This window comes from Dendrobates tinctorius, unplaced genomic scaffold, assembly GCF_039654945.1.
Source record: "Dendrobates tinctorius isolate UK_male_01 unplaced genomic scaffold, ASM3965494v1 ptg000084l, whole genome shotgun sequence".
Taxonomy (NCBI): Eukaryota; Metazoa; Chordata; class Amphibia; order Anura; family Dendrobatidae; genus Dendrobates; species Dendrobates tinctorius.
The window spans coordinates 49,523,879-49,538,732 of NW_027361752.1; positions in this window are offsets into that span (position 1 = coordinate 49,523,879).

Sequence of the window (14,854 nt, forward strand, 5' to 3'; positions counted from 1 at the left end):
CCCTTCCGGTCATCGCCACCTTCTAGCGCACATGGGCGCTTGCGATCTGCGCACCCTATCTTTAGCATAGGGTGCGCAGATCATGCGCTGGCCGTGCGCTAGCAGGATTTTGCCGTGCGCTGCGCACTTTTGAAGGTGCGACGTGCGCGCCGAAATGCAACATGCTACGTCTTTGATTATATAAACAGTAAAAAAAATTAAAATTGATGGTGTCGGCCCTTTAAAGAACAATGAGGGTGTAATCATAGAGAGCGATGTGGGAAAAGCAAATGTTTTAAATACTTTTTTCTCAACAGTGTTCACACAGGAAAAGGATTTGCCAGGGGAAATGCAGAGTGATAATGTAAACTCCCCATTAAGTATTACCTGCCTAACCCAGGAAGAAGTGCAGAACCGCCTAAGGCTAGTTTCACATTTGCGCTTTATAGCGCAGCGACGGCCTGCGCACGGCCTGCGCACGACGACATGGCGTCCGCTAATTATTCCATTCAAAAAGTGAAAAGGCGCTCCTTCCCTTCTGAGCCCTGCCGTGCGCACAAACAGGTTTCCCCAACATATCAGGTATTGGTGTACTCTGGAAAAATTTCACAACAGATTTTGTGATCCATTTTCTTCTGTTACTATTGTGAAAATAAAAAAAGTTTGGGTCTAAAGTAAATTTTTTGGGAAAAAAAAATTAAATGTTAATTTTTTTCCTTCCACATTGCTTCAGTTCCTGTGAAGCACCTGAAGGGTTAATAAACTTCTTGAATGTGGTTTTGATCAGCTTGAAGAGTTCAGTTTTTAGAATGGTGTCACTTCTGGGTATTTTCTGCATATAGACCCCTCAAAGTGACTTCAAATGTGAGTTGGTCCCTGAAAAAATGTTTTTTGTCAATTTTGCTGTAAAAATGACAAATCGCTGGTCAACTTTTAACCCTTATAACTTCCGGACAAAAAAAATTATGTTTCAAAAATTGTGCTGATGTAAAGCAGACATGTGGGAAATGTTATTTATTAACTATTTTGTGCGATACGACTCTCTGATTTAAGGGCATTAAAAATTAAAAGTTTGAAAAATTGGGAAATTTTCAAATTTTTTGCCAAATTTTCATTTTTATTCAACCACTCTCAGCCTGCCAATCTATGGAGGGGGTGATTGTTTGGTATATTAATGCACAAAAGAGGTCTGTATGCGGCGCTGTTCACACAGAGACGATGCAGATCCTCTGTCTTACAGCCTAATGGTGACGCCCATACTATTAGATTAGGCAGGCTGTCCAGCTGCTATCCAAAATGCATCCCATGTGAACAGACACCACAGTTTACTGAGCCAAATGGGCCCAACTGCACCCCTAAAAATAAAGTGCAAAAAACACATACAAAAATATTAGTCGACATTATGGCCAAAATAAGCAAGCTCGCAACCCACGTCACGGGTCCTCATGCTTGTGAATCCTCATAATAGACCTTTTTTGTGCATTAATATGCCAAACAACCAGAAAAAAAAGCCCAAGAAAAAGCAAAAATTCTGACAGGGTATGTAAACTTTTGAACACAACTGTATATACAGATAACAATATATAGTAAGAAAAATAGTTAATAATAAAGGATAAAAAATTAAAATTATGCTTAAAACAAATTTCGGCAACACAAAAAAAGTGTTAAAAATGTATTTCCTTAAAGTCAGCCAACACTTATTTGAAAATATATGTACGATAATCATCATGACCGGTACAAAAGGGTTATGTGGCAAGTTTATTGCTGAACTCGGTAAAAAAATAAAAAAACAAACGTAAACCAAATCAAAGGCAGATTTGCTGTTTTGTTAGATGAAACGGAATGTATGTGTGTGTATGTGTGTGTGTGTGTGTTGGGGGGTTCTGTGTAGAGGAGCTACATGATGCTAAAGAAAAATCGTATGTCCGGGGTCTGTGAGCGAAGAATAAGAAAGCAGAAGTCTCCACTAGAAATGGGAATAAAGAAAATGTTCTAATTCTGGATCTACAGTGACATCTAGTAGTTAAAGAGCAGGTACTACAGCTGTAACTTTAATATTTGCCAACAGAGGGCAGTAAAGTAGCACTACAAACAAATTATTGTTATTATTATTATTATTATTATTATTATTATTATTATTATTATTATATAATGCAATGTATTATTTCTAATATTTCTAAATAATAATAATAATAATTTTTAACCTCTTAACCCCCGAGCTTTATTCGGTTTTCCGTTTTCGTTTTTTCGCTCCCCTCCTTCCCAGAGCCATAACTTTTATATTTTTCCATCCATATGGCCGTGTGAGGGCTTGTTTCTTGCGGGACGAGTTGTACTTTTGAACGACACCATTGGTTTTACCATGTCGTGTACTAGAAAATGGTGAAAAAAATCCAAGTGTGGTGAAATTGCAAAATAAAGTGCAATCCCACAGTTGTTTTTTGCTTGGCTTTTTTGCTAGGTTCACTAGATGCTAAATCTGACCTGCCGTTATGATTCTCCAGGACATTACGAGTTCATAGACACCAAACATGTCTAGGCTCTCTTATCTAAGTGGTCAAAAAAATTCCAAACTTTTCTAAAAAAAAAAAAAATTGTGCCATTTTCCGAGACCCGTAGTGTCTCCATTTTTTGTGATCTGGGGTCGGGTGACGGCTTATTTTTTGCGAGCCGAGCTGACGTTTTTAATGATACCACGTTTGTGCAGATACGTTCCCTTGATTGCCCGTTATTGCACTTTAATGCAATGTCACGGCAACCAAATAAACATGATTCTGGCGTTTTGACTTTTTTTTCTCACTGCGCCGTTCAGCGATCAGGCTAATCCTTTTTTTTTATTGATAGATCGGGCGTTTCTGAACATGGCAATACCAAATATGTTTGATTTGATTTTTATTGTTTTATTTTGAATGGGGCGAAAGGGGCATGCTTCAATAACCTCCATAGGAGACTAGAAGCTGCCATAGCCAGATCGGCACTGCTACACAGAGGCAATGGTCAGTTTGCCTACATATAGCAGAATTACTCACTTGCTATGAGTGCCGACCACTGACTGGCGCTCACAGCAATCCGGCACTGAACCATAGAGGTCTCAAGGAGATCTCTGCTTGTCATGTCAACCCACTGGTGACCCGCGATCACGTGACGCGGATCACTGGTGTGCGTATTTCCGGCGCAATTACCGGAAGCTCCATTTAAATGCTGCTGTCAGTGTTTGAGAGTGGCATTTAACTAGTTAATAGACGTGTGTGGATCGCGATTCCACCTGCGGATGTTCCGGGTTCAAAACAGCTCACATGTCCTTGGAAAGATGTGGGCTCATCGCTGGAGCCCACATCAAAGGCAGGGAGTCCGTAAATATACACCCGATGTCGGAAAGGGGTTAAAGAGAATCTGTCACCTCATTTTTGGCCTATGAGATGCGGCCACCACCATCAGGGGCTTTTCTACAGCATTCTGTAATGTATTCTGTAATGCTGTAGATAAGCCCCCGATGTAACCTGAAAGATAAGAAAAACGAGTTAGATTATACTCACCCGGGGGTCCGGTCTGGTCCGATGGGTGTCACGGTCCGGTCCGGCGCCCCCCATCTTCTAGCGATGACGTCCTCCTCCTTACTTCTGCAGCGGCTCCTGCGCAGGCGTACATTATCTGCCCTGTTGAGGGCAGAGCAGAGTACTGCAGTGCGCAGGCGCCGAGAAAGGTCAGAGAGGTCTGGCGCCTGCACACTGCAGTACTTTACTCTGCCTTCAACAGGGCAGATAAAGTACGCCTGCGCGGGAGCCGTGGCAGAAGTAAGAAAGAGGACGTCATCTCTAGAAGATGGGACGCGCCGGACCGGACTGCGACACCCACCACACCGGACCACACCCACGGTAAGTATAATATAACTCGTTTTTCTTATCTTTCAGGTTACATCGGGGGCTTATCTACAGCATTTCAGAATTCCACATACAAGGGAGAAATACCGCCACATCATGACCAGACCACATACAGTATAGTGTATATTGTGTGTTTACAGATGATACACTAACTTACCAGTGATGCCTCTAGCTCATGTCCTTCATTTTTACTTTTCTTCTTCATCTGGCACAGACCTCCATCACTTCTTGCAGCTAGGACTCGTTTCTGTAGAAAATAACACCGTTATCTATAACTGATCGCTTCTAGAGCCCATTTCTGACTTATTTCCTGACTTATACACTGAGCCAGATGAAGAAAAAAGGTGACATACTGCCGCTCTGCACAGTAACAGGACCTCCCTTTTGTTCCCCACATGGAAAACAATATTCTAAAAAGTAAATTATATTACAGCAGTAATGTGCCCTAATTGGCCCCTACAGTAATTATGCCTGTTCACTTGCCACCATAAGCTAATAATGTACAATAGGTTCCTCATTTTGGCCTCCATATAGTAATTAAGTACCTCAAGCTGGTCCCTTTAATTAATAATATCCCCATCTTGGGCCTCCATGTCCCCGGCCCCGATATCCTGGGTCATTAGCCCCTATGTCCCTGTCCCTCCATGTCTCTGGTCCCTGGATGCCATGGCCCTGGCCCACCCATGTCCCTGATTCCTGGCCACCATGACCCTGGCTCCTAGCCCTCATGTCCCTGGTCCCTGGCCTCCATGTCCCTAGTCTCTGGCCCCATATTCTTGGCCCCCATGTCCCTGGTCCCTATGTCCCTGACCTCCATGTCCCTGATCCCTGGCCCCATGTCCCTTGTCCCTGGCCCCCATGTCCCTGGTTCCCGACCCCATGTCTCTGGTCTTTGGCACACATTTCCCTGGTCCCATTTCCCCAACCCCCCCATGTTTCTGGCCCCCATGCCCCTGGTCCCATGTCCCCATGTCCCTGGTCCCCAGCTCTCATGTCCCTGGTCTTTGGCTCCCATTTTCCTGGTCTCAGGCACCCTTGTCCCATGTCCCTGACCCCCACGTCCCTGATCCACATGCCCCTGGTCCCTGATCCACATGTCCCTGGCCCCAATGTCCTTGGTCCCATGTCCCTCGTGTCCCTGGCCTCCATATCGCTGGCCCCCATGTCCCTGGTCCCTGGCCCCCATGTCCCAGTCCCTGGTCCCATGTCCCTGGTCCTAGCCACACATCATGCCGCACCCACAAAAGAAGAAAAAATAACTCCTCTCCCTTCAGATCCGGCTTGGTCATGAAAAAATGGCCGCCAATCTATCAGAGGATGGCAGCTGATGTCAGTGCGCCTGTAGAGGTAATTTTCATACGTCACCTGTGATGGGTGCACTGAAAGTCTACACCGCAATATATATCAACTGAATGTGCATCCTCGAACGCACATCCAGTTGAAACCAGTGGGCCCCCTCTATGTCCTGCTTGGGGGCCCATCAAGGACCCGGGCCCGCTGGAGAATTCTCCAGTGTCCCAGTGCTCCGGCCCCACCCTGGATAATAGTAGTAGAATGTGATTGATAAGAGAGGGATAACATGAAGAAAAGTTTCTGTATCCTTCCCTGGAGGCTGTATAGGTGGAAAGATGACCGTACCGACCATATCAGGCTGTCGTGTTTCTTCCTGTTGTGACATGTATCTTCCTTTTTCCTTGTCACAGAAGCAGAGAGTAAAACTTTCATATCCTGGTCTCCTGGGATAACTGGAAGACTCAGAATTTGAGATTTAATATCTATCTATGTCAATCAATCATACAGGAACTTTTCTTCATGCTATCACCACTTTTACCAAACACAATCTGCTATTATCTCTCTCCTAGTTCAGACTTCAAAGAAGGATACAGGAACTTTGCTTCATGTTATCCCCGTCTTACCAATCACATTCTACTACTATTATCTATCTCTTTGACTCTAATCCCCCTTGGTCAGACTCCAGTCCTCTTGAGGTACTGCAGTCTGAACAAGGAGATAGATACTAGTAGTAGAATGTGGTTGGTAAAAGGCAGAGGCTTATCCGGGGGGCAGCCGGCAGGGGGGCGCAGTCAGGCCGCCTAATACGGCGGTCCACAGTGTCTCCCCTGGTGGCTGCATTCTGCCGCCCCCAGCCTGGGAGTCGGCCGTTCTCTGTGTCGGCTGTCAAGCGGACAGCCGACACAGAGAAGCTGCAGCACCGGCTCCCAAGGAGCAATTGTACTGGCGTCTATGTTGGCGATTTAGAGTGGGGATTGGGGGTTAATTAATGTGTGGGGGGATTTGAAGTGGGAATGAGGGGGTACTTTATGTGTGGGGGAATTTAGAGTGGGGATGGGGGTTATTTAATGTGTGGGGGATTTGGAGAGGGGATGGGGGTTATTTAATGTTTGGGGGGATTTAGAGTGGGGATGGGGGTTATTTAATGTGGGGGTTTTGGCTTGGGGATGTGGGGTACTTAATGTGTGAGGAGATTTGGAGTTGGGATGGGGGGATTTAATGTGTGTGGGGGAATTTGGAGTTGGGATGGGGGATTTAATGTGTGTGGGGGATTTGGAGCGGGGATGGGGATTTAATGTGTGTGTGGGGGGATTTGGAGTGGGGATGGGGGGTTTGGAGTGGGGATGGGGGGATTTAATGTGTGTGGGGAGATTTGAGGATACAAAATGAAGAGTATGTATGAGGAAACAGTATGGGGGATGGGTGCAGACACAGTATGGTGATTGGGGGGATGGGTGTAGACAGTATGGGGAGCGAACGGGTAACTGTATGTGGACACAGTGAGTAGCAATGCAAAAAATGTATGTGGACACAGTATGGGGAGTGAGGGTGATGGGATGTGTGCAGACACAGTATGGGGAGTCAGGTATATGTGAGCAGACAGTATAGAGAGTGAGGGGGTAAATATATGAGGAGACAGTATGGTGAACAGCGGGATGTTAGAGGAGACAGTATGAGGAGGGAGGGGAATAATGTGAGATGACAGTATATTGCAGATATTTTTATTCAGGAGCATTATTGTTCTGTCTCCGACATTTAATTCATGATCTTTGACTGTCTGCTTGTTTATATATACAGTGATTTGCTGATAATATACAGAATGCTCAGTTTTCCATAGATTCTAATGTTTACAGTGTTTTTAGCTCCATCTAGTGACCAGAGTCATAACTACAGTGTTATTATGTGTTTTACTTATGCCTTGCTATTTTCCCTCTGTTCACAATGCATTCTGGGAAGGTTGCAAGGCACCCTGGTAAGCTTTGCAAAGGATTATGGTTAGTCCAGCCCCCATTTTCCCTCCAGTTCTCCATTTTTCCCTCAGCCTGCATCCTGGAAGCATCTCATATTTCTTCTCCCCTTGTGACAGCATCGCTAGTATGTAAACATGCTTCCTGTATCTAATTCCTGTCTCAGATCAACCTGCTCAGTTAGCTCTCCCCTGGTTAGCTATTAGTGCAGATGATGAATTATGTACAGTGGGGCAAAAAAGTATTTAGTCAGTCAGCAATAGTGCAAGTTCCACCACTTAAAAAGATGAGAGGCGTCTGTAATTAGCATCATAGGTAGACCTCAACTATGGGAGACAAACTGAGAAAAAAAAATTAAGAAAATCACATTGTCTGTTTTTTTTTTCATTTTATTTGCATATTATGGTGGAAAATAAGTATTTGGTCAGAAACAAGCAATCAAGATTTCTGGCTCTCACAGACCTGTAACTTCTTCTTTAAGAGTCTCCTCTTTCCTCCACTCATTACCTGTAGTAATGGCACCTGTTTAAACTTGTTATCAGTATAAAAAGACACCTGTGCACACCCTCAAACAGTCTGACTCCAAACTCCACTATGGTGAAGACCAAAGAGCTGTCAAAGGACACCAGAAACAAAATTGTAGCCCTGCACCAGGCTGGGAAGACTGAATCTGCAATAGCCAACCAGCTTGGAGTGAAGAAATCAACTGTGGGTGCAATAATTAGAAAATGGAAGACATACAAGACCACTGATAATCTCCCTCGATCTGGTGCTCCACGCAAAATCCCACCCCGTGGGGTCAGAATGATCACAAGAACAGTGAGCAAAAATCCCAGAACCACGCGGGGGGACCTAGTGAATGAACTGCAGAGAGCTGGGACCAATGTAACAAGGCCTACCATAAGTAACACACTACGCCACCATGGACTCAGATCCTGCAGTGCCAGACGTGTCCCACTGCTTAAGCCTGTACATGTCCGGGCCCGTCTGAAGTTTGCTAGAGAGCATTTGGATGATCCAGAGGAGTTTTGGGAGAATGTCCTATGGTCTGATGAAACCAAACTGGAACTGTTTGGTAGAAACACAACTTGTCGTGTTTGGAGGAAAAAGAATACTGAGTTGCATCCATCAAACACCATACCTACTGTAAAGCATGGTGGTGGAAACATCATGCTTTGGGGCTGTTTCTCTGCAAAGGGGCCAGAACGACTGATCCGGGTACATGAAAGAATGAATGGGGCCATGTATCGTGAGATTTTGAGTGCAAACCTCCTTCCATCAGCAAGGGCATTGAAGATGAAAAGTGACTGGGTCTTTCAACATGACAATGATCCAAAGCACACCGCCAGGGCAACAAAGGAGTGGCTTCGTAAGAAGCATTTCAAGGTCCTGGAGTGGCCTAGCCAGTCTCCAGATCTCAACCCTATAGAAAACCTTTGGAGGGAGTTGAAAGTCCGTGTTGCCAAGCGAAAAGCCAAAAACATCACTGCTCTAGAGGAGATCTGCATGGAGGAATGGGCCAACATACCAACAACAGTGTGTGGCAACCTTGTGAAGACTTACAGAAAACGTTTGACCTCTGTCATTGCCAACAAATATCACAAAGTATTGAGATGAAATTTTGTTTCTGACCAAATACTTATTTTCCACCATAATATGCAAATAAAATGAAAAAAAAACAGACAATGTGATTTTCTGGATTTTTTTTTCTCAGTTTGTCTCCCATAGTTGAGGTCTACCTATGATGTAAATTACAGACGCCTCTCATCTTTTTAAGTGGTGGAACTTGCACTATTGCTGACTGACTAAATACTTTTTTGCCCCACTGTATATATGAATCCCCGATGAACCCAGTACTGATTGTATATATGTTTTTTGTTTGTAGGTTCACCTTGCCAATATACCATCGCGTTCAATAAAGCACAGATTCAACCTACAGTCTCCTTATTGGACCCCGGTATAGCGGTTTAACTGCCTGTATAAGCTGCAATGACGTCTGTCTCATTCAGTGAGGACAGAGCAATTATATTGACTCTTCTATCTTTAAGGGGATCGTGTGGAGATTTGCTGCAGAAGACCAGAGAAGATGGAAGTCTGCAGAGACAAGTTTTACTGTTAGCGCTCAGCTAGGCAGGGTGGACTTCCCCGAGTGGACCCTCTGGACCGTGGCACCAAGGGGACCCCGGACGAGCAACCAGGTGGAACCGACCCCTATACATACAGGGATCGTTAGGAGCAGGTCCAGGGGTTCGAATGCCATGGCAGCCGGAACCAAGAGGGGCGGCTCGGAATGGACTGCAGGGACTAACACTGGAAAACAGGACTGGAGTAGGACTGCAGGTACGGACACGGAAAGCAGGACTGGAGTCAGACAGCAGGCACGGACACGGAAGGCAGGACTGGAGTCAGACAGCGGGCATGGACACGGGAGGCAGGACTGGAGTCAGACAGCGGGTGCGCAGACAGGGCTGCAAGGAAGCACAAAGAGATCAATAGGAGGCAGCCTAATGCGGGGGAACCAGAAAACCTAGAGGCTGTAGCATAACCACGATCAGGCGCCTCCACTAAGGGAGGGCGGCCTGATATAGACGCCGCTGTTCCCCCATTAGTCCGGCGGTGCTGCCGGGTAAGGGCACCGCCGGAGATAGGATCAGGAGAAATGAGTCTGCCGCGACCCACGGCGCATGCGCAGGGCCTGCAATGACGTCACAGGCCGTGGGCTGGTCAGAGGAGGATGCCAAGGCCGGAGGGAAGAGGCTGCAGCGCGCGATAAGTACGAGCGCGCGTGACGGGGGACCCGGTGAGGTGCGCGGCAGGAAGGCGGAGGACCATGACAGGGACCGTGACAGTACCCTCCCCCTTAAGCCGCCCCCTGCTGCGATTGGCAAAAAATCTCCTGAGAATGTGGGGAGCGTTGATGCTCTCCCGGGGCTCCCAGGACCTTTCCTCAGGACCAAAGCCTCTCCAGTCAATAAGGAAAAAGGTCCTCCCTCTAACTCTCCTCATGGTGAGAATATCTCTTACCTCGAAGGTGTCGTCAGAACCCTCCGGCTGAGGAGCAGGGCAAGGCGCGGGATGGAACTGATTTAGAACCACAGGTTTCAGAAGAGAGACATGGAAGGTGTTCGGGATGCGGAGCAAAGCAGGCAACCTCAACTTGTAGGCGACTTCATTGACTCATCCCAGGATCTCAAAAGGGCCAATGTACCGGGGACCCAGCTTGTAAGAGGGCAATTTTAGCCGGATGTACTTGGAAGAGAGCTAGGCCTTATCCCCGATGCGAAACGGAGGAAGATCCAATCTTCTTTTGTCTGCGTGACTCTTCATTCGCTCGCTGGCCCTTTTGAGGGCCGTGTTGGTCTCGGACCAGACTTTAGAGAATTCTTGGAACAAGGAGTTGGCTGCCGGTACCTCGGAGGTCGTGGGAAACAGAAGAGGTATATTAGGATGTTTGCCGAACACCACAAAAAAGGGCGACTTGGTTGAGGATTCACCGGCATGATTGTTGTAGGCGAACTCCGCCCATAGAAGCACATCAACCCAGTCATTCTGATGGGCGTTGGAGAAATGCCGAAGATATGTAGTCAACGTCTGGTTGGATCGCTCTACTTGCCCATTGGTCTGCGGATGATAGACTGATGAAAAATCCAGGGATATATCCAAAAGTTTACCAAGCGCCCTCCAAAACTTAGCAGTAAACTGGACTCCACGATCAGACACGATCCGTCGAGGTAGGCCGTGAAGCTTGAAAATCTGATGGACGAAAATCTTGGCTAATTTGGGTGCAGAAGGGAGACCGCTCAAAGGAATGAAATGTGCCATTTTGGAAAAGCGGTCTACAACCACTAGAATCCCCGTACAGCCTGAAGAGCGGGGCAGATCAGTGATAAAGTCCATGGCAATATTCTCCCAAGGAGACGTAGGCGCCGGCAAAGGAAGCAGTAGGCCGAATGGAGACCGACGAGGTGTCTTATTCCTAGCACAGGAGGAACAGCAGGCAACGAAGTCTGTCACATCTTGGCGGAGAGTTGGCCACCAATAATACCGAGCTATGAGAGCAAAGGTCTTCCCAATTCCGGCATGACCAGCCAATCGGGAGGAATGCCCCCACTGTAGAACTCTGCTTTTGGCATTCTCCAGCATGAGAGTCTTGCCTGGAGGTGGAGAGAGCAGAGTCAACGGGGCCACAGTGATAATCTTCGTGGGCTCAATGATGTGGGAAGGTTCCTCCCCAACCTCCGTCGGTTGAAAGACTCTGGAAAGAGCATCGGCTTTGGTGTTTCTGTCCCCCGGGCGAAAGTGAAGCTCAAAATCCATGCGAGCGAAAAACAAGGACCATCTGGCTTGTCGAGGATTAAGTCTCTGGGTGGACTGAAGGTAGGACAGGTTCTTATGGTCCGAGTAAATAACAAACGGATGGACAGCTCCCTCCAGAAGGTGACGCCACTCCCCCAATGCCAATTTGATGGCCAAAGGCTCGCGGTCGCCAATCGAGTAATTGCACTCCGATGAGGAGAAAGCTTTGGAGAAGAATCCACAGGGGCGTAGACGACCCGAAGCGGTCTTCTGGGATAAGACTGCCCCAGCTCCTGTAGAGGATGCGTCCACCTCCAACACGAAAGGTTTTCTGCTCTCAGGATGGGACAACACAGGAGCCATGGAAAAAGCCCGTTTTAACGACTGGAAGGCCTCCTCTGCCTCTGGCGTCCAGGAGTTAGAAGAGGTCCCTTTATGGGTAAGGGCGGAGATGGGCTTGGAGAGCGAGGAAAAGTGTGGAATAAACTGTCTGTAGTAGTTGGCAAACGCGAGGAAACGTTAGATGGCTCTGAGGCCGACGGGGCGGGGCCATTTGAGAATGGCGGACAGTTTCTCGGGATCCATCTGTAGACCAGCGTCAGAGACAATGTAGCCCAGAAATGGCAAAGACATTTGCTCAAATAGGCACTTCTCCATCTTGGCATACAAACGATTCTCCCGAAGACGCTGAAGAACTAGGCGGACCGTTTTCCTATGGGATGGAAGATCTGAGGAGAAGACAAGGATGTCATCCAAGTATACTACCACACAGGAGTACAGGAGATCCCAAAATATCTCATTGACGAACTCCTGGAACACAGCCGGAGCGTTGCACAGACCCAATGGCATCACGAGGTACTCATAGTGGCCGTCACGGGTGTTAAAGGCGGTCTTCCATTCATCACCAGCACGGATGCGGATGAGGTTGTACGCCCCCCTGAGGTCCAACTTGGAGAAGATCCGTGGCCCTCGGAGACAGTCGAACAACTCTGGGATGAGTGGGAGTGGGTACCGGTTCTTGATAGTGTTGTTGTTTAAACCTCTATAGTCGATGCATGGGCGCAGCGAACCATCCTTCTTTTTGGCGAAGAAAAAACCGGCTCCTGCGAGGGAGGAAGATTTTTGAATAAATCCCTTGGCGAGGTTCTCTTTGACGTATTCCGACATGGCTGCGGATTCTGCGGGAGACAGTGGATAAATCCTACCCCTAGGAGGAGTGGAATTAGGGATTAACTCAATAGGACAATCGAAGAACCGGTGTGGTGGTAGGACCTCTGCCTCCTTCTTGTCAAAGACGTCTGCATAGGACCAATAGGCTGAAGGAAGCCCCGAGAGCTCCCGGGAGGTCGTGCGGGAATAGCCGGACGAATAAGTTTCAGACAGCGACCATCGAACAGGTCTCCCCAGCGCAAGACTTCCCCAGACAACCAGTTAATTATCGGCTGATGAGTACGTAGGCACGGAAGACCAAGTAGAATGGCTTGAGACAGATCGGGCAACACGTAGAAAGCCACTCTCTCTCGGTGGAGAGCGCCCACTTGCAAAACCACCTCCTCCGTGACTGTAGTAATGGGTTCTCGTAGCGGTCTGCCGTCAACGGAAACAATCACACGAGGGTTCTTCAAGGTAGTCACGGGAATCCGATATTTGTCCACCACTTCACGCCGGATGAAGTTGCCTGCTGAGCCCGAATCCATGTAGGCCACCTCGGACCCATGCCTCTCTCCTGAAAGTAAAAGAACAGATAATGTGAGAGCTTGAGAGGAATCATTATCACCTAGGGAGGCCTCTCTTACCTGACCTAGGTGGAAGAGTTTCCCGGTCTCTCAGGACAAGAGAGGATGAAGTGGGATGCTCCCCCACAATAAAGACAGAGACCCTGCTCCTGTCTTTCTTTCTGACGTCTCTCTGCCATCCGGACCCGGTCTAACTGCATGGGCTCGGGAGGTGGAGTGTGAAGGGGACCGGCCGGTCGTGGGGTAAAGGACCGATTTGCGGTTGGGACTGGCCTAATGGGTCTTCTGTCCCTCGCTGATTCCCGGGCACGCTCCTGGAACCGGAGGTCTATTCGAGTGGCCAGGAAGATGAAGTCCTCGAGAGTGGTGGGAGTATCCCGACCCGCCAATTCATCCTTTATCCTACCCGACAATCCACGCCAAAAGGCCCCGACCAAAGCCGCATTATTCCACCCCAATTCGGAAGACATGGTGCGGAACCGGATGGCATACTGACCGACTGTCAGGGTGCCCTGGTGAAGATTGAAAAGCAACTCAGTGAGAGAGGCTACCCGTCCAGGCTCATCAAACACCTTACGAAAGGTGTCTAGAAAAATCAGGATATAAGAGACCATAGGATCATCCCTCTCCCCGAGAGGGTTTAGCCAAGATAAGGCCTCCCCCTCCAGATGGGACATGATAAAGGCCACCTTGGCCCTATCGGAGGGGTACTGGTGAGGCTGAAGCTTGAAATGCAGGCTACATTGGTTTAGAAACCCTCTACACTGTTTGGGGTCTCCACTGTACTGGGGTGGTTTGGCAAGGTGAGGAGAGGGAAACGAAGCGGGAGCGGGGATGGCGGCCGAGGCTGCAGCAGCGGACTGGAGGTCCCCCAAACGGTTGTCTACCGAGGCCATATATGACAGGATATGGGACTGGGCGTCACGCTGTTGGCCCAGTTCCTGCTGGAGGCTGGCCAGTTGGGCAGCATTCCCTGGATCTGCAGCCTGAAGGGCCGACAGGCGGGACTCCATGGACTTCATTACCGACATGATGCGCCCCTGGTTCTCCCGTAAGAAGAACAACTCTTTTTGACCGGGAGCCGAGATTCCGGTGGGATTCCTGGCCTGATCGTACTGTTACTGTTAGCGCTCAGCTAGGCAGGGCGTACTTCCCGGAGTGGACCCTCTGGACCATGGCACCGAGGGGACCCCAGACGAGCAACCAGGTGGAAATGACCCCTATACAGGGATCGTTAGGAGCAGGTCCAGGGGTTCGAATGCCACGGCAGCCGGAACCAAGAGGGGCTGCTCGGAATGGACTGCAGGGACTAACACGGGAAAACAGGACTGGAGTAGGACTGCAGGTACGGACACAGATTGGCAGGACCGGAGATCAGACAGTGGGTGTGGACACCGGAAGGCAGGACTGGAGTCAGACAGCGGGCATGGACACGGAAGGCAGGACTGGAGCCAGACAGCGGGCACGGACACGGAAGGCAGGACTGGAGTCAGACAGCGGGCACGGACACGGAAGGCAGGACTGGAGTCAGACAGCGGGCACGGACACGGAAGGCAGGACTGGAGTCAGACAGTGGGCACGGAAACGGGAGGCAGGACTGGAGTCAGACAGCGGGTGCGGAGACAGGGCTGCAAGGAAGCACAAAGAGATCAATAGGAGGCAGCCTAATGCGGGGGAACCACAGAACCTAGAGGCTGTAGCA